Here is a 21,825-nt window from a genome sequence, read left to right as displayed (position 1 = left end):
GCTAACATTAGGATAGGCTAGAGAAAAAAAGGTGATGTAAGGAGAAAATATGTGGTCTGGTCCAGGTAATTTACACAATATTTTCTTGTTTACATAAAATAAGTATTGGCTGGGTATGTGCTGAATTATTGCTTGATGTATTTATTGATCATTATTATTCTAGTAGCAGCCTGCGAATCTGGATGTGTATGCCTTTTATGTTGTGCGCTCCTCTTTCTGTATTTTTTTTATATATATACGAAGCAAGTGGCCCAGGGGCAGCCAACACTTTAGACTTATCTCTCTAGAAAGAACACTCAAGATTCAGGCACCCAGGTCTGATCTTCACCCGAAACCAAAAGCTTAAAGCAGGTATTGATGCAAGTGAATTCTGCAAAGGACAAAGATTGAATAGGTACCCATTTCATAAAACAACATAACCAAGTTCTTTTAATAATAATGAAGTCAAGCATTTTCAAACAAATTTAACTTGGTCAATCTATCAAAAAAAAAAGCAGTGAAGAGAGTTAAGCGGAAGGCAAAAAAACCAGAGGAAAATTCCCCAAACATTATTATTTCAATCATTTATTCATGAAGCACTGACATATTTAACAGTAAAGTGCAGTGTGGTTCGGGATTAATATTTAAATGCTATAAAGTCATTGTGAAGTAAAGCGCTTAGTATTGTAAAGGAATGGAAGGTGTTTTGGCAGTGACCCCATTACTTATTCTTTCTCCAGATATTCTCATTCTTCACAGTAGAAAGTGGTAAACCACATATATATGTATGTAACTTTTAACATATACATGAATACAACAAATTAACAACACGGTGCATGTAAAATAGATGGGTAGATAGGTGTGTGTGTGTGTGTGTGTGTATCTTGCAGTACACTAACTGACCTTCACGAAGGATGGATGGATGGAAAGATAGCTCTGGTAACCCTTATTTGTGGGATAGAAAAGCAAGTGACATGGCGACTGTGGTACCAAATTAATGCCATATTAGCATCAAACAACTGTTCTGTAAAAAGATAAAAATATATAATAATGGTACTCAGACCACTGCTTTGTATTTGAACGCCCTCTAACAATGTATAACACAGCATCTTGCACATGTATAAATACATACTGTACTTCTCAACTGGTTAGCATGGGACAGTCTTGATTTTCTGGGGCAATTTTCCTTTTTTGGTAACTGCCCCTCTCTTCTGCTTTTGTCGGTGGTGGGGAGCATGGGCCAGTTGGGGAATCTTCCCTGACTGATCCAAGGAGGAGAAAAATCAATGAACGCTACAATAGCAGAGACCTCCATCTCCTTGCGACACGAGCATTGTGAGGTGAATATTAGGGTAAAGCTAGTGACCATGTCTCCCACCTTGCACATGTCCGGGGCCAACCGCATCCCTCCTCACATCTTGCCATACCGTATATAAATATGAAATGGGGGGAAAAAGGGAGAGAGATAGAAATGGACTCATTACTTATTTGATAATCACTCCAAAATAATTGGGTAACTTGGGCATTTTTTCGGCACACTATTTCTTGTCAATGGTGTCCCTTCAGGCGCATTTCCTTGTTCCGGCAGACCAGAAGGACAGCTTGTCTTTCTACAATGATAGAGTATCTTCCTTTATAGTACAAATATAACATTCAGAATCTTTTATGTATACATGTGACATACCAAGTAACTATACGTGAAGATCTGGTATGTACAGGAATGTACATACCAGAGGTGTTGGGCTAGATGGCCGTGTAGAAGGGGCTAGTTACCCATAGGCGTGGGTAGTGAGCAGGGAATGGGGATGTATACTTTAGCCCCAGAGTCCATATTCTGGACTCCCCACTGACCAACAGTCACAGATTCAGCCCCCTTAGCCTCCCCTCTTCCTATAAAAAACATTAGTTCAATTTTATTAATAGCTGCGCAATCACATCCGCAGTGGTAGACAGAGATTAAATACAGAACTTCACTTGCTGACACTAAATTACCCCTGAAGTTCTGAAAAACTTTTCTCGTTATACTACAATTCCTAATAAAGTAAAAAAGAAACGTCTCGGATGGTGTAAAACGTAAAAAATTATGCAGGAGAGCTCATGTGTTTTATTAATAACCAGCAAAGAGTTCAGATAATATTCCTTCTGTAGAAGAAAGCGAAATTGAGTTTTGAGGTCACAGTCTCTCTAACTTTATCTTCAATACGTTTGCCTCGTAAAAAAAAAAAAAAAATTCCAGTCTCACCTTTCTAAAGTTGACACATTGCTTAAATTAATCTAGATTTTCTCAGGGACGGACGGCGATGTGTGGACATAGAAGTGATTATTTTTCCTCTGATATGAAGTTTTGCCACACATGCTGATCTTATTTAGTCATCTGAAAGGCTCCCGGCTATATGGGGGGAAATGAATTGAACGGTCAATCAAAGGGTTTCAATCAAATAAACCCTTTCTGTATTATTTGAGAGAGATATAGCAGACAGTAGAGCATTTTCAGATGTTTCAATTTGGATACGGAATCTTCACTTTATAAAATAATGTGATAATTGTACCTTATCGTGCTTTCATTCTCTAGCCATTGGTGTTATGATTGTACGGTGGGATTTGGAGTTTCAAAGAAGGGTCGGATGCACTGGTGGAACAGGCTAATTAAAAGTACAAACGGTGCTAAATGCCAGGATCCAATGGAAATGATGGAGATATAAGGTAGGAGCTACAGAGGTCCACATGTATTTTCTTACACAAGATATGTCAGTCCTACACATATTCTGAAAAGTATTTCCATGTAACACACTATAACGGCATTTAAGTCGGGATGTAGAATCATTTATGGGCAAGATAAGTCTGGTACAAAATTAATATTTTTTTTCCCGCACATTTAGCACAGTGCAATTCTACACTTCCGATATGGACTGATGGAGTTCTTGTTGATTAATAGCTTTCTAGGTAACACACACACAATGAGTGATTATAATAGCTTTATAGCAGAATCTTAATAGAAGCTAGACTATTGTAGTCCTGTTTTGTAAGTGAGGATATTAAGAATGAGTGACAGAAATCCAACGTTTAGAAATGAAAGGAACGGAACAAAAAAAAAATGACCCACTGGCAACTGTAGGTGAAAACCTGGCTTTTGAGAGAGGATTAATAATGACATTAACTCCGTATTCTCACAATCCGGAGTACTCATTATACTAATGCACCGGGTATGACAGCAATTACTGCAGCTCGTCCTAAAATATTGCAGGTTTCCTGTAGCTGTGTTTAATTTAATTAGTAATCTTACTGTAAATCCAGGATTTCCAGACTTTTGCTTGCCTCAGCCGGGTATACAAAAATGTAAGACATGCCAAATTAAGAAAAAGCCAAAAATAAATATTGAAACTGTCACTAATGCAATAAAAATCGAATTGAGGTATCTAGTTATTGTAGCGATTCCGTGTTGAAGTATCTGTGGCTGTTGCTTCTGAGCATCTATGTGTCAAGGACAGTACCGCACAATACATATATACATTATATATATTATATATATATACACATATATATATATATATATATATATATATTTATATATACAGAGTGGTGCATTCACAAAACTGGGTCTAAGTGAAAGAAAGTGTGGTCAACAACTGCAATCAGGTGATGACTATGGTACGTAGAAGTAACCTTCCAATCATCAAAGCCCATTCAATTACCAGGGTTCCATCTATTTTCCGTGCTGTTCTGACCGGTTGGGAATTGTTGGGGATTTCAAACAATGAGCCTATGTGACTTAAGGTTTTTGCCCGATGTTTGGTCCTCTGCTTCTACCCATTGAAAGTGTGTTCTTCTGTGTAACCTACAACATTTCTTTATTACTCCATTGGTCATTCATAAAGGCATGACTTGGTCACAACCACTACGACTAGAGTGTCTATGTCAAAAGATTTATGGTAATTGCGCTGCCATCTTTTCCCCTTCTCAGCATGTGTCAACTTTTCTGGTTCAAATCATTTTGACGAATGTAAACATTTATGCTAAAAAATTTATTGTTTTGTTTCAGATAAGCTTCTTGCTTCACTCTACCTATTTACAATCCAAGCGGAATTTTACTAAGAAATGTAGCATCTTAAATCATTTAACTTAGCCGACCTCTTGGAATAACATTAATTTCTGTTTTGTCCTTGCAGTGATACCAGCTCACAGTAGGACCCTTGGTCAAAGATGAATGGGCAAAGTCCTTTGGTTGAGCCTCTAAGTACCATGAGAACTAGCTACTTCTTACAAGAAAACAAAGCCTACGTTTCCAAAGGGTCAGGATGGGCAGCAAATCAGTGAAGGGGAAAAGCCAAAATCAAAAGCCATGAAGATCAATAAATTATAAAGTGCACCCAAAGATCACCATAAAGGCTTACTACACAGGAAAGGGAAAGCAGTTGGCGCCTTCAGTTAAAAGACACTACAGAGCAAAACACCATCTCCATCCAATACGAAGCAACGCAAATCCATGCGCACAGTAATGCCATTACCATCCATAAAAGGCACCACTACATGACCATGACGTCTCCAAAGGTGCATCAAAGGAACGCTATTTGGCTTTACTCCCCCATCGCAGGTAATAAAGTGGTATTCTAGCAAAGTCCTATTCTAAATAATATATATATATCTATACACACACACACACACACACACATATAAACACATACACATACAAAGTCCCTAAAACAAGGCCAGACTCCCGAGAATTGGATGAATACTAAGCAAAAATCTCAGAATTTTCGTCCGAAATGCGTGTGCCCACATTCATTCAAACATTTCTAAATGTTTGCCTACATTCTCTTTCCTTCTTCATCTTCTCTCTTCCATCTTCTATCTTTGTCCGCATCTACATGGACATAATCAATGCGGGAACTTAATCCTGAAGGGCAGTACTTGCTTAAACTGAGGGCAACATAGTGGTGTGTCCGGTGACGTCATCTCCCCTAATTTGAAGATCGGGGAGAGGAGATCACCGGGCGCACCTCCACGTTGCCCTCAGTTCAGGGCAATATGGAAGTGCGTCTAGCGATGCCCTCTCCCCCGATTGGAGGATCGAGGAGAGAAATTCTGGCCGCGTTATGTCCGCAGAGATGTGGGTGAAGAGAGAAGATGGAAGATGAAGAAGTGGTGGGCATAGAAAATAGGAAAACATTTAGAGAACTTGAGAGAGTGAACGAGAATGAGTGAGTGAATGTGGGCACCAGGCAATGAATTTCATTCCGAAATTTTCTGCTTAACCCGGAATTGGCAGGGAATTAAATTTATTGCCTGGAATCTAATGGCCAAACATAAAACTGAAAAATGAGTCCAAATAATTTTTGGCCCATTTGCACATGTCTAATAAACATAGATCTTACTTAATACTAATATTCTATTGGCACCCTTTGACGCAAACGTGCTTCTTTACACTTTTGGATTATAGGATCCGATTACCAAAGAAGGATCAGCCCAATAGTTGCTTATTAATGTCCGTTTCAAATCATAACAGCCAGATCTGAACAATAAATAAATCCTAGGTAAAGATTATTTTAAGACTCATTTCATTACATCACAGAATTCACATACTTAGGCAAGACATGGCTGCTCACACTTCAGTAAGTTGCTTATCGGAATCCAGCATCAATTCTTTTGGTATATATTAGAGGCAACATAAAATTGTGATAAAGCTGTCTGCACAGGGAATTATTTTGACGCAAATTACCGACTGGAAAATTGAGTAGTTTGTACTTACGATGGTGTATGATAGCTTATCTGTCACAGGCAACCTGCTATGATCAGCATCCATAACATTAAAAACTCACTTACATTTAGAAGCAATGTTTAATTCACACTTTGTGAAAAGCACATTCCACTTCTTTTAATTTGATACTTGTTTTAACAAAGCTTACTCAAAGCCTTCTCAACACACACACACACACAGCAACCCCCCTCCCGGTTTGCTGGTCCAAAAAAGAAGGCCCCTAATGGGCTGTGTCTCACCCTATTTACTCAGCCCTTCTCATCAATGAATACAGCGGGTGAGTGAAGCCGGTGCTCACTGGAAGCCCTGGACTGGATTACATATATCTGCAGCTACCAGGAATATATGGAGTGGAGCAAGAGGCCCACCCTTCTCTCCTAATGCTCCACCCCAGGGACCCTAAACTTCTCCCTGGGGTTGTCATACTCTAGGCCAAGAATTATGCAATATCCTTGGTGCTACACACGCGCCGGTCAATATACCGTAATTCCTGGGATTCTATCATATATCCTCCCCCCAGCTCAGACCTAGTGGGGTGAGCGACCATGGATAGTTATGAATGCCACCTTTTCTATAAATGAGAGTTATAGTAGCTGTAGTTCTACTAGCATGGAGATGGCTGATATGGCATTTGTAATTGTTTTTACCTCTATAGCAGTGAAGTCATTAGAACCGTGGAACGGAAGAGAAAGAAAAGACAATAATACAAAGCAACGACATATACAATCCTACAGACAGGACACAGCAGGAGATAAACACTAGAGTGAAGAAAATATTGAGAAGAGCAAATAGTATGCCTGAAGAAGTATATCTAAGACATGTATCAGAAAGTAAGGATAGGGCCAAATGGCATAACATTATTGATAATAATGATGGATATTGTTACAACGTTTTCATTTGGAGGATACTGGAAGGTTGGGAAAGGTTGGTGAGACAGGTGAGCGAGCACAGTGGAACATGTCGCCATTTTACTGGTTGCACTAATCAAGTTTTTTTCTTCGTAGAGAATAAATCTGAATGTTGGCAGCCACTTCTGGAATTGTCTAAATCTTTGGAGATACAGTAGAATGGCTGAAAATGCCTGGCACGTTTCATTGCAGCTAGTTAGCTCTGGGTTTCCACATTTACTTTTTCATCATCAGTCTCTAACCAATATGTTCCACGCATTGGTAGTACTTTTGGTCAACCGCCTATTGTGGGTGCCTACTGTCCCTACTTTTATAACATTTTGCCCGCTACTATTACCTCACTTAAAATCTTGGACATAGTTGCGTGCAATGTGTCTTGTTTGTAATGTTTGAGTAACTTCAAGCTTAATGGTTAGTACCTGATCACATCATTATTCTTAACTGCAGGTTGAACACCGCTTACACCACTATTCTAGTCCTTTCTCAAATGCTGTGTCATCTTCAGGTAGTGATACCCACACACACCTTTCATGACACATGCCGTATCAATTTGGTATATGAGTTTCTTGAAAACATCTTCCTTGTATGATACAATTGGAGAAATAACTGACCAGTTTACTGAGTGGGATGAAAGCGTTTCCCAAAGGTGCCTCCATGTACCAATAACACCATGTGCTATGTTACCAAAATTCCTTTTTTAAAGGGTACCAACCCCCATGTTGCAGATATTATGGAGGAAGGGCTGTCCCCCTTCATTAGGTGCGGGACTATTCTTGGATAAAGCCGTCCTGGAGATGAATACTTGTAAATATTTGTCAACTCCAGGCAGATCTCTAAAAAAGGGGTGACCACGCCTGACAGTTTGCAGGGCAGGGGCCGAATCCTGACACGAAGTGTTACATTTTAAATATTTTTAGTTTAAGATGATGGATCCAGGATATTAGAAAGCAAATACATTTGTGAGATTTCTTGTTTCCTTATTCACAGTTCAGCTTCAAAAAAAGGCAGTCAGTAACTTAACAAAAGGCATGGAAGAATAGGAAGGAGAATCACACATCTCTCGAGAACAGGAAGTTAAGATGGCTACCCTCATGGTATACATATAAGACAGGAGAGGGATGACAGGGGTCAATATCCCACATTGGCTGCTCTGATTTATATTTTTGGATCCTCTGTCTTCTGCTTGCAATTCCACATGTATCCACTAGGGTTCCTATGAATTTACAGGACGACTGGCTCCTTTACTGGTCTTGGGCCGCATTGCTGGGTTTTCCCCAGCCGACTGAATGCTGCCAGTCCTTGATTCATATAAGATAGGCATTGGTTTCATACATATTGCTTTATATTCTGTAAACACTATTATAAGGGTTTATTAAGTTTACTGAACTGCAAAAGCTTGCCTTTGGAAAAGTGACAGATCCGTTTTAAGGGATGAATTGGGCTCTGGGACACAAGTGAAAAAAATATGTTATTTTTGGTTATAAAACACAACCATTTGTGTCCTTTGAAATATTTATGCCACATATGTATTTCATAAACTGATGTACAATGCAAGAGAATACATTACGCTTTATGTAAAATGTATGTAAACGATAATACAAGATGTACGTTTTTATGTAACATTTCAAATGATTTTGTCATCTGCTTCTTAGTTTTCCTTCCTCGTCAGGGGTATTAAATATGACTGAATTTGAATGTAACTGTGTTCTCAGTCTTTACGTCTAATAAAAAAGCACAGTTCTTCTGTGTATAGCCTAGTTAAATGCTAATAGTCATTCTCTTCTGAATGTTAACTTTCTGCCTCAATGATTTGAAATGAAGTAGCAAATATTGTTTAAAAATATCTGCTACATTCACAGTATATTAGGTAATTTCCTTCTCGACTGTGACCTTCTGTTACATGACTTTAACTGTAATTAATGACCGTTGTGATTTATTAGCTATAAGTCTTGGGAGGATAGTATATTTCTCAGAATGGAGACTAAAAGGCTAGACCAGGCAAATTCATTGTCAACAATGAGAAGTTATCATAAAATGAAGTCACACTCTTCCTACCCGATACTTTGCCAAGTTGTTTAAAATGTCAAATGATGGTGTTGACTAGAGGGTATGGGCACATTGAGGAGGGTCAACGTAGAGACTGCCACCTCCCCACCAGTTTTACCACACATGGTTTGTAGTCAAATGTTTGACATCATAACCATCATCACGTGAGTGTTCACGGTTCATAGATGAACTTCTTGTTAAGATTCACATATCTACCAAGTGTCCCTCCTTCCTTCAATGACATCCCTTTTTCCTAGGAGATCAGATTCTTACCACCTCCACCTCCTTGCAGGAGTTCATTGTTAGTGAGTTTTTTTGGGGGGGTAGAGCTGTCTCTTTAAATTGTGCAAATAAGATATACTCAATTACATAAATACCTCTGGATAGTCACAAAATCACTATGAATTGCTATTACCTTTTATTTATTAATCGCCAACAAATTATGCAGCTCTGTACACGGCCCTCTTTGGTCATTAGAAATATTGTTAGGTTTAGATAACTTTCCTGTTGAAAAAGATGATGTATTTCCTCTACACAAGAGCAACTTGAAATATAGTAACGTGTATTTTCCCTTTAAATGTGACCTCATTTGCATTTCTTATAACGCTTGGGTCTTAAGAAAGTTTTAGTGACGTCAGGTGATGTACGGCTTCCTAATCTATTAATGATGGAAATAATATTGGGGATGAAAATCACATATTATGCTTGTGAGATTCTGCTCATGTTCAGTTGCTGCGTGCATGCGCCTTGACATTGTCTACACATTTGCAGTGGAACATGGCTTGTCCTTTATCATTTCCCATTAATCTTAATTTAAATTGAATGTCTTCTTGTAGAATTCATAACATTAAGTCCTCCCCTCCCCTTGCACATTGCCTTGATGACCTTCCATTATCAACACGCTTAATCAGAGTATCAACATGTGCTTCAGCTCTGTCTCCAGTAGCAAATTAATTTGGAAGGAGAAGTACAAGGGCACTTTAAAGGTGCCCTATCTATGGTTTTATAAAGGATCTTACAGTTCAAATGGTATGGTAAATGCGTCATTTTAAATAAAGGGAAAATTACTTATTTCAAGTGACTAGGCCCTCTTCTTTAAGTAATAAAGTGCTGTCATATACACGGCAAGCCACCCTCACGAGATTTAGGAATACTTTACTCTCGGAACATACATACTTGGAACTGGATGAGGGAACTCAGCAGTAAGATGCAGGCCCACGTTAGGCGGCCGTCGGGCCGCATAGACGTCTGCACGGCTGGCCCCAGAGACAAGGGAAATCAGCAAGAGATTGTCAATGTTTAGACATTAATGGCTGTGTGTTGAGTTATTTTTAAGGGAACAGCTAATTTACAATGTTATACAGGCTGTACACTCACTACTTTACATTGTAGCAGAGTCATTTCTTCAGTGTTGTCACATGAAAAGATAAAATAAAACATATATATATACACACACACACACACACACACACACACAGTGGCGACTCTAGAAACAATATATAGGGGGGGCACACAAGATACCACAGTCAAACTGGGGGGGCATTAATAATTTCCAAAAGTAATGTGCTATGGAATTATACTTTTGTTATTGCGCTAAAATAATACTTGATCATTCAACATGGGAAGCCTGAAGCCACAATTGAGCGCGACTAATCCTTGAAATAAATATTATAACACAATAAATAACTTTTCCACTAAATGATTTCAGGGCCTTGAACGTTTTGTCCCCTGAAGTCACTACAACTTCAAGAGGGCATTTTATCTCTGGATAAATATAAATTAAATAATTCCTACTGTAAGTTAAGTGCCAGGAAACAGATGACCAAACACACACACCAACACAGGCTCTGTCACACCAACACCCAGACACACACATCAGGACAGGCTCTGCGACACCGACAACCAAACACACACACACACACACACCAGGACAGGCTCTGCCACACAGACACCCACACACATCAGGACAGGCTCTGCCACACCCACATCCAAACACACACACACCAGGACAGGCTCTGACACACTGACACCCAAACACACACCCTAGGACAGGCTCTGCCACACCGACAACCAAACACACACACACCAGGACAGGCTCTGCCACACAGACACCCACACACATCAGGACAGGCTCTGTCACACCCACATCCAAACACACACACACACACCAGGGCAGGCCCTGACACACTGACACCCAAACACACACCCTAGGACAGGCTCTGCCACACTGACAACTGAACACACACACCAGGACGGGCTCTGCCACACAGACACCCACACACATCAGGACAGGCTCTGCCACACCCACATCCAAACACACACACACCAGGACAGGCTCTGACACACTGACACCCAAACACACACCCTAGGACAGGCTCTGCCACACTGACAACCGAACACACATACCAGGAAAGGCTCTGCCACACCAACACCCAAACACACACCAGGACAGGCTCTGCCACACCAACACCCAAACACACACCAGGACAGGCTCTGCCACACCAACACCCAAACACACACCAGCACAGGCTCTGCCACACCAACACCCAAACACACACCAGCACAGGCTCTGCCACACCAACATCTATACACACACACACCCGAGGACAGGCTCTGCTACACTGATAACCAAAACACACAAACAGCAGGACACAATCTACGTCACAGACGTCTACATCAGAATGGATTTTTCACACTGCATTGTCGTTTATACCCCCCTTAGTGTTTTTGCCCCTTGTGTATTGATGCCCCTGCTGCCCATATATGTTAATATTAGCCCCAGTTGCCGATAGCAGGTATAGATCAACACATTAACACACAAACCAAGCTTTGCATGTATAGATCAATTGAAATTCACCTGTGATCTCAAATAAACAGAATCAGACATACAAATCCTGTATTTGCAGGTATACAATAGTATATGAAACGTAGCATTGCAGGTATAGATCAAATCAATACATGGAAACAGCATTGCAGGTATTAATCAACTGAATAATACATATTAACCCTGTATTTGCAGGTATAGATAAATAATGTATGAAAACATAGCATAGCAGATCTACAGAATAACACAAAAACCCAGCTTTGCAGGTATAGATCAATTGGAATTCGCATAAAAACACGTCATTAAAAGGTATATTTATAACCCCCTAAATTACACGCATAGATCACAGGTTGCACACCCCAAAGCCAGCCCTGGCGTCCACACTGCCCACACAGCAATCACACTCCTATCATAACCAGGCAACCAGTAAATGCTGGAACTTAGGCATGATGGGACTGTGAGTGCTGTTAGCAATCACACTCCTATCATGCCAAGTCAGCCAGTACATGCTGGTACAGGGTGGCTGTAAGTGATGTGCAGACCCCATACTGCTGGCAGCATCAATACACAAGGGGGCAGCTAGCTAGGTTTCAGCATGTACTGGCTGACTTGGCATGATAGGAGTGTGATTCCTAACAGCAATCACAGTCCCATCATGCCTAGGTTCCAGCATTTACTGGTTGGATGTGTAAGTGCTGGTGTCACGTCTACCACAAGCCAGGGCACTCACCGCAGAAGTTCTTCTCCTGGAGGAGTGCGCAGAGACGCAAACCCCAGGTATTCGATGATCCCAACAGTGAGGAGGCCCGGAGTGGGTAGATATGGAGAGGTAGATAGTCTCTGGGTACAGCTGGAGAGATCTCCACCAAAGTAACGTAGGAGGAGGGCAAAACTAACGCAGAGTCAGACGAGCCAGGGGTCATACACAGGACGGGTAGTCAGCCAGAAGGTGGGTCAGATCCAAAGCAGGTAGTCAGACGATCCAGGTAATACACAGGACGGGTAGTCAGCCAGAAGATGGGTCAGAATCAAAGCGGGTAGTCAGACGATCCAGGTCATACACGTAGAGACAAACACAGCCAAATCGTAGAGCAAAGGGTAGTCAGGACAAGCCAAAGGGTCAGATAATCCAGAAATTCCGATAATACGTACAGTAGCAATAACCAGCAAAAGACCACACCAGGGTACCGGTAACAGGGCTTCTGGGTTTTTAAATTTGGCGCCAGTAGACACCACGCCCCCAACACTGACGTCACACGCGCCCCCTGCCTGCCAAAACGCGGCAGCTGCAGCTAAACCTAGCTGCAGTTACGCGCGTGTCCAGCAGAGGGAGCACGACCGCAACGGCGAGCACCCAGCCGGCGCTTCCTCCTGACCTCACCACGAGGTAAGTGAAGCGGCGAGCCGGGAGCCGAGCGGACGGACGCAGGACGACGGGGGACAGCGGATCCACGGGAGCAGGTGACATTACCCCCTTCTCGAGGGCCGGCCGAAGGCCGAAAGTTACCTGGTTTATCAGGAAATTTCTTGTGGAAATTCTGTACAAGGCGAGGAGCATTAATGTTCTTGACGGATACCCAAGACCTTTCTTCTGGACCGTAACCTTTCCAGTGTACCAGATATTGAATAGTGTTACGGAATCTACGAGAATCCAGGATCGATTGGATCTCATATTCAAGGTGAGTATCAATTAATACCGGGCGAGGACGTGGGATAGTCTTGGTATAGCGATTACAAACAAGGGGCTTTAGTAAGGATACATGAAAAACTCTAGGAATACGAAGACTAGGGGGAAGTTGAAGTTCATAAGCAACAGGGTTAATTCTCCGAAGAACACGAAACGGACCAATAAAACGAGGAGCCAGTTTGGAGGAAGCGACTTTGAGCTTAATATTCTTTGTGGAAAGCCAGACACGATCTCCTGCCATATAAGATGGACCCAACCGGCGATGTCTATTGACCTGGCGTTTATAGGTTTCAGACGCTGTAGACAAACATTGACGTGTCTTGGCCCAAATGGAAGGGAGTTGAAGTAAATAATGGTCAACAGCGGGAACAGGAGTCTCTGGAAATACTGATGGCAAGGTGGCAGGGTGAAAGCCATAGTTGCAAAAAAAAGGAGAAACTTTAGAGGCTTCATGCGTGACATTATTTCTTGCAAATTCAGCCCACGGGAGCAATCTGGCCCAGTCGGAGTGATGATCTCCAATAAAACAGCGAAGGATCTGTTCTATGGATTGATTCGTTCTCTCGGTGCACCCATTAGTTTGAGGATGGTAAGCAGATGAGAGGGCTAGAGAAATCCCTAGTGCTTTACAGAATGTTCTCCAGAAGGTGGCAGTGAACTGAACTCCTCTATCAGACACAATCTGCGTCGGGAGGCCATGGAGTCTAACGATTTCTCGAACAAAAACAGGTACCAATTCGGGCGCAGAGGGGAGTTTGGGCAAAGGGATGAAATGTGCCAACTTCGAAAATCTATCAACGACGACAAAAATAACGGTACAACCTTCAGAAACAGGTAAGTCCACCATAAAATCCATAGCGATATGGGACCAAGGACGAACAGGAACAGGCAGAGGTAGTAACAATCCGGCAGGACGAGAGTGAGAAGCTTTGGCAGTAGTACATTGGAGACACGCGATTACAAAGTCATGACAGTCGGATCGAAGCTCAGGCCACCAAAAGTCCCTAGAGATAATGTCCGCCGTGCGCCGAGCATTGGGATGTCCAGCAATAAGGGATGAATGAGCCCAGTATAGCACTTGACGCCTTTCAGATTCAGGTACAAATAGAGTACCCATGGGCCAAGCACTGTGAACCGGAGAACGAGACTGAGCCTTCAATATGCGCTTCGTCAAAGAAGAATCGAGTTGAGTGGTAATAGCAGAAATTATACGAGCTGGAGGGATAATAGGTTCAGGAGTGGGATTGTCCTCAGAGGTAGAAATAAATTGTCTGGAAAGCGCGTCGGCCTTGACATTTCTTGATCCCGGTCTGTAGGAGATAATAAAATTAAATCTGGACAAAAACAGAGTCCATCGGGCCTGTCTAGGGTTTAGGCGTTTAGCCGCGCTGAGATATTCCAGGTTCCTATGATCAGTGAGGATAGTGATGGGATTACGAGCCCCCTCGAGAAGATGTCGCCATTCTTGTAGAGCCCAAATAATACCAAGCAACTCCCGGTTACCGACGTCATAATTAGCTTCGGTAGAGGAGAATTTGCGGGAAAAATAGGCGCAGGGATGTAGACGACTGTGAAATTCTTTGCGTTGTGAAAGTACAGCCCCAACCCCGATCTCGGAGGCATCGACTTCGATAATAAAGGGTTTAGTGACGTCTGGGTGTACTAACACAGGAGCCGAGGAGAATGCCTGTTTCAGGAGAGAAAATGCTCGTTCGGCATCTTCGGACCAAATTTTACAATTGGCCCCTTTCCTAGTAAGGGCGGTAAGGGGAGCGATGATCTTGGAAAAAATTTTTATGAATTTTCTGTAATAGTTTGCAAAACCCAGAAAACGTTGTAGAGGTTTTAAGGCCGCCGGTTGGGGCCATTCTGCTATGGCTGAGAGCTTAGCTGGATCCATCTCGAACCCTGAAGCAGAAATAATGTATCCCAGAAACGAAATGCGTGGAACTGCGAATTGGCATTTTTCGAGTTTAGCATATAAGTTATTCTGCCGAAGACGCTGCAGGACAATACAGACGTGCTTCTGATGAGTTTCGAGATCCGGCGAATGAATCAATATGTCGTCAAGATACACGATAACAAATTGAAGTGCAATGTCACGAAAAATGTCATTTATCAATTCTTGAAAAACTGCAGGAGCGTTACATAGTCCAAAAGGCATTACAGTATATTCATAATGTCCCATGCGTGTGTTGAAGGCCGTCTTCCATTCATCCCCCTCCCTAATGCGAATAAGGTTATAAGCACCTCTCAGGTCTAATTTAGTAAATATTACAGAGTCTCTCAAACGATCAAACAGTTCAGGAATAAGAGGAAGGGGATACTTGTTTTTGACAGTAATGTTATTGAGCCCCCTATAGTCAATGCAAGGACGTAAACTGCCATCTTTCTTAGTAACAAAAAAGAACCCAGCTCCAGCCGGAGAGGTGGATTTACGAATAAAACCCCTTTGAAGGTTGTCTTGGATATATGCTTCCAGAGCCTTAGATTCCGGAAGAGACAACGGGTACGTTCTTCCCCTGGGGGGCATGGTACCGGGAAATAATTCAATGTGGCAGTCATAGGGACGGTGGGGAGGTAGCACCTCCGCTTTGTTTTTATCAAAAACATCTGCGTAATCCAGGCAATAGGCAGGCAATGGTGCAACAGCGACAGAGGCTAGGTTAGCCTTGGTACGGGAAGGTTTCAAGAGGCAATTCTTCTGGCAGTGCAATCCCCAGGCTGTGATATCTTTAAGTCTCCAATGAATGGAAGGATTGTGCAATTGTAACCACGGGAGCCCCAGGATAATGGGGCACTTGGGTGATGCATGACCATAAGGGAAATAGTCTCTTGGTGAAGTAATCCGACGTGCAGCAGGAGAGGCAAAGAGCTATGAGTGACGGCAGCGGGGTGCAACGGGAAACCATCAATGGCAGAGATGGCAATGGGAGAACCAAGAGGGGCACAGGGGACATGGTATTGTTTAACGAAGCTGGAATCGATGAATGAACCAGCAGCCCCAGAGTCGATCATAGCCGTGGTACAAATCCGGTGACCGCTCCATCCCACGGAAACAGAAATAAGGAATCGGTCATCAGGAATCGGAGGAGCAGAAAGATGCTCACCCAGGACAGGCTCCTTAACTGCGCCTAGGTGCGGAAGTTTCCCGGCCTCGAGGGACACAGTCTGACAAAGTGACCCTTCTGTCCGCAATAGAAACAAAGAGCCAAAGATCTCCTACGAGACCTTTCTTCAGATGTGAGTTTTGTAGCACCCAGTTCCATAGGTTCATCCACGGGAGGACTTGGACTAGGGCTGGAGAAGGTACGAGGAGAGTCATACGAAGATTTGGTCCATCTTTTAGTCTTTTGGGACTGTCTCTCTCGGAAGCGTGTGTCAATCTTTAGAGCCAAAGCCACGAATTCCTCAAAATCCACAGGGAGATCTTTGGTGGATAACTCATCTTTCAATCGTTCCGATAAACCATCGTAGAACGCTGCAATAAGCGCCTCAGGAGACCAGTTTACCTCGGCAGCAATCGTCTTGAATTCAATGGCATATTCCGCCACCGTCTTATAGCCCTGAGAAACATGTAGCAAAGAAAGAGAGGCAGTGGCCGCCTTCCCTGGAACATCGAACGTCTTCCGAAAGGTAGAGATGAAGGCCGAGCAATTGTAGACAAGTGGAGAATTCATTTCCCATAATGGAGAGGCCCATGCCAAAGCTTTGCCAGACAGAAGGGAGATGATGTATCCTACTTTGGCCTTTTCGGAGGAAAACATGTGAGGAGAGAGCTCAAATTGTATAGAACACTGGTTCAAAAAGCCACGACAAGACATAGGATCCCCTGCATATCGACTTGGAGGAGGCAGTTTCATGGAAACAGAAGGGGAGTCAGTAGACACAGGAGGACTTGAAACCGAAGGTTGAGCAGCAGACGTGGAGGAAGCAGCTGTAGGGCTAGGGTCTGACCGGGACAACAGGATTTGCATAGCATGGGATAGCTGATCCATTTTATCCTCGAGGCTAGTGAAGCGAGCTTCGTGAGCTTGAATCGCCTGCCCCTGGGCAGAGAGGACCTTGCCATACTCAGAGGGATCCATGTCCCTGGTGTAATGTCACGTCTACCACAAGCCAGGGCACTCACCGCAGAAGTTCTTCTCCTGGAGGAGTGCGCAGAGACGCAAACCCCAGGTATTCGATGATCCCAACAGTGAGGAGGCCCGGAGTGGGTAGATATGGAGAGGTAGATAGTCTCTGGGTACAGCTGGAGAGATCTCCACCAAAGTAACGTAGGAGGAGGGCAAAACTAACGCAGAGTCAGACGAGCCAGGGGTCATACACAGGACGGGTAGTCAGCCAGAAGGTGGGTCAGATCCAAAGCAGGTAGTCAGACGATCCAGGTAATACACAGGACGGGTAGTCAGCCAGAAGATGGGTCAGAATCAAAGCGGGTAGTCAGACGATCCAGGTCATACACGTAGAGACAAACACAGCCAAATCGTAGAGCAAAGGGTAGTCAGGACAAGCCAAAGGGTCAGATAATCCAGAAATTCCGATAATACGTACAGTAGCAATAACCAGCAAAAGACCACACCAGGGTACCGGTAACAGGGCTTCTGGGTTTTTAAATTTGGCGCCAGTAGACACCACGCCCCCAACACTGACGTCACACGCGCCCCCTGCCTGCCAAAACGCGGCAGCTGCAGCTAAACCTAGCTGCAGTTACGCGCGTGTCCAGCAGAGGGAGCACGACCGCAACGGCGAGCACCCAGCCGGCGCTTCCTCCTGACCTCACCACGAGGTAAGTGAAGCGGCGAGCCGGGAGCCGAGCGGACGGACGCAGGACGACGGGGGACAGCGGATCCACGGGAGCAGGTGACAGCTGGAACCTAGGCATGATGGGACTTTGATTGCTGTTAGCAATCACACTCCTATCATGCCAAGTCAGCCAGTACATGCTCGAGGTGCGGCCCGCGTAAGATCGGTTGCCCTGGCTGCCGATCTTACGCAGGCCGCACCTCGAGGTCTCGCGGGCCGCAGGTTGGACGCCCCTGCCTTATCACTTTCTAACCCCCTCTCCCTACTCACTATCTACCCTCCCCCTTTGTAGTTGTCTCACCTTTAGGTCCAGCGACGGGAGCACGAGGCTTCTGTCTTCGTTCTCTGCTGCGGTGGCCGCTGCTTCACCGCTGAGCGGTGCCGGCATTTCATCCTGAGCGCCGAAATATGACGTCATATTTCGGCGCTCAGGATGAAATGCCGGCACCGCGACGAAGGTAGAGGCCTCGTGGAGGAGAATGGGGGGCGCCGAGCGGTTGCTAGGCGCCCCTCTCTCTCCTCCGCATAAAAAAAAAAGACGGGATTTAAAGTCGCATTGCGACTTTATTCCAAATTCGGCAGGGGGGGCAACAGGGGGGGCAAGGATTAACATAGGGCGGGCAATTGCCCCCCCCTTGCCCCCCTGTAGCGACGCCACTGCACACACACACACACTGATTCACATATACACACCATCACATACACAGAAATACAATTTATATATATCTCACATACACGCTGATTCACATATACTATTATATATTATTAGGAAGCCTTGGAAACCATGTTGATTTCAGATTTAATAATATACATACAATCATTACAGACTTGAGCAGATTTAGAGTATTAACCCCTCTATTACCAGACATTACACACACAGTCACGCAAACAGACAAACAGTCACACAAACTTCCTTGGGCAGTCTTCCCTACTTCTGACCCTAACGTGACATTGAGAGGTCCTTTGTCCCCTCATTCACTAAGCCATGCCTCTCTTTACTTACTCCCTGTAGTTCAGGTATAGATCTATTCTCAATGGCATAGAGTGTGTGATCACTTTTGGACCGGTTATATTTAAAAGTTATAGGTTAACACTGTCAGGGGAATTTAATCATGAATGGTACAGGCATAATGCTATCCCAAATCTAGGACAAGACCGATTACTGATTAAGGACTGATGAAGGTCTGAGTAAGAGTCTTTAAATCAGTGAAAACAGGCTAAAGGAAATGTACTAAGACCTGACTAGAGAGAAAAATGCATCCTTACACTTTAAGGCTATAAAACATGTGGACGCGCATTATACTTTTCTATGAGCCTGGTTGTTGAAGTCTAGCGTGCTGTTGTGTGCATGAGCAGGCGCCCCATACCCTGCATTATTACATTGGTATGGTAGGAAGGGTTGTTGTTGCGGCCCTTATGGATTTGCCCATTGTTTCAGATGGATCGTCAGGACCTGAAGGGAGGAACCAAACAATGCATCAGTTCAAGCGAGAAAAATGTTCAGTATTCCTGGAACAGATTCTATGTATATATTTTATATACAGAACTGATTAGACGATATGTAACAACGGTCAAAATGAATGTAATCTATCCTTTTGTTTAGCTATAGAGAACATGATTGCTCCCTCTGGTGTGTTCCGACGGCATACGTTTTAATATTCTACACACGATGTAGCCGTAGCTGGTTGCTTTAGAAATGCTATGCTGTTATATAACTGGTTATTTTCAAACCTGTTATCGATGTAACAGTAGATTGTTCCACAAAGCACAATGTGAGAGAATGAATACCAAACCTGAATAAATCCAGATTCCCTACATAATGACAACTGTCAAACTGTCTGGAGTCCAAAGCAAATATGTTCCAGGTCATATCTAAAATCAGGATTTTTTTCAGGACTTTTTGTAAGTAGCCGTTGTCTATATTTGTAATACAGGCATTGATATCTGAGTTCAAAGAGTAGCACAACCAGCAGTAACATTAACTGTGTATGATGGGACTATTAATATTCAGCGCTACAGAGTATGATGGTGCTGTATGGATCGATACATTCTGATAATATTAATAATTTTTATGTATGATTAGGTAAACCACTTTGGACCATATTTTTAAAGTACAGTTCTAGTACATAAAGTGGATATAAAAAGTCTACACCCCCCTGTTGAAATGCCAGGTTCTTGTGATGTTAAAGAATGAGACAAAAGATAAATCATGTCAGAACTTTTTCCACCTTTAATGTGACCAATAACGTGAACGATTCAATTGCAAAACAAGTCTTTGAGGGGGGAATAAAAAAAAAACTCACAATAAACTGGCATTATATCACAGGTGTGTAGACTTTTTATATCCACTGTATACAAAATGTACAGTATTTAGTAGGAACATTCCATTGGTTTCCATGATAATTGCTTTAGAATTAAGAGCTTTGCCCCTGAACTGGTGTTTATAACTGGCTTTCAGACTGGCATATGGCTCCTGAATCTAAGATGGCCAAGATGGGCCAAATTGTTTTATTCGGTTACAGAAATACAATTATCTTATTATCATGAGCATTATATTATTAAATAAATAATACCAAAACTCAACATGATGTTGCACAAAGTCCTGCCTATGATTAACTTGCTATTTAGTAACACAAAGCCAGACACCAACCATCGTCAGTCCCTTTCTGTAAAGCAGTTGTCCTCTGCATCTCCTTGTCCTTAGAAATTCATGTAAATTGATCAATGAAGACGCAGAACAAAGTTTCCTGGCGAACAAACACAAAAAAAAAAGAACCATGCTCGGAAATCGCTCCCCTTTCTCTTTCAATATCTGCTGTCAACCAGAAAGACAGCAACCGTATTTATACATTCAGATCGCATCTTGAATTTTCTGATTGTGAAAACAGAGATATAGGCAGAGGAGTATTGGGCCTGTCTTAACACCTCCGCACATCTCCTCAAAATGTGACACCTCATCGGATGCTCAATATCTCTAGTGGCAAACCATTCCCCTGATACAATAAACGTGTCCTGATTCCGCAGTTTGTCTATTAGCTTTTTTTACTTGCTTTCAATAAACCAAGCTAACCGCTTGACCCCTTTATCTTCCATGCTGTTAAACGTAACTAGATGAAGCAGACGATCATAGATATCCCTGGTTTTTTTTTTCCAGGCTAGCTCGTCATAAAATGTCATTATTGTTTCAAAACCCATAACACCAGATAATATGATTTTATAACTATACATTTTTCTGATTAACGATCTTAAAGATAATCCTAAAAATAACATGCACATTTTTATATTATAAAGACATATTAACCCCTTAATGACAAAGCCCGTACATGTACGGGCTCAAAATGCATTGTTTTCAATGGGTTTAGGGACCGCCCATTGTCCTTAAGGGGTTAATATTTCATTTTAAATTATATATTTATATATTAAAACATAATTTCTGTTGCTATATAGCTACTATGTAATTACAAATATAATTTTTATAATTTGAGCAGGGCTCTCCTCACCTGCTATTTCTGTAAGTCAAATTGTTATGTTATATACTGCATGTTATCTGTCTACCCATTGTACAGCGCTACGGAATTTGATGGCGCTATATGAATAATAATCACAGAAAAAAACAATCTGCGTGCCATGTGCCTCCTGAATAAAGAGATACACCTTTTTTTATTAATTTATGTTAAAAGAATAAAGGGAATTACAGTTTGAAATGAAACTCTATATCATGAAATTAAAATATTTTTTTTTTTGCAGGAAAATGTAAGGTAAATAAATATGTAGGAATGTATATGACATCATTTGAGATCATGCACCTTACAAAAGTACT

This window comes from Spea bombifrons, chromosome 2, assembly GCF_027358695.1.
Source record: "Spea bombifrons isolate aSpeBom1 chromosome 2, aSpeBom1.2.pri, whole genome shotgun sequence".
NCBI classification, from domain to species: domain Eukaryota; kingdom Metazoa; phylum Chordata; class Amphibia; order Anura; family Pelobatidae; genus Spea; species Spea bombifrons.
This window is presented reverse-complemented; position numbering follows the sequence as displayed.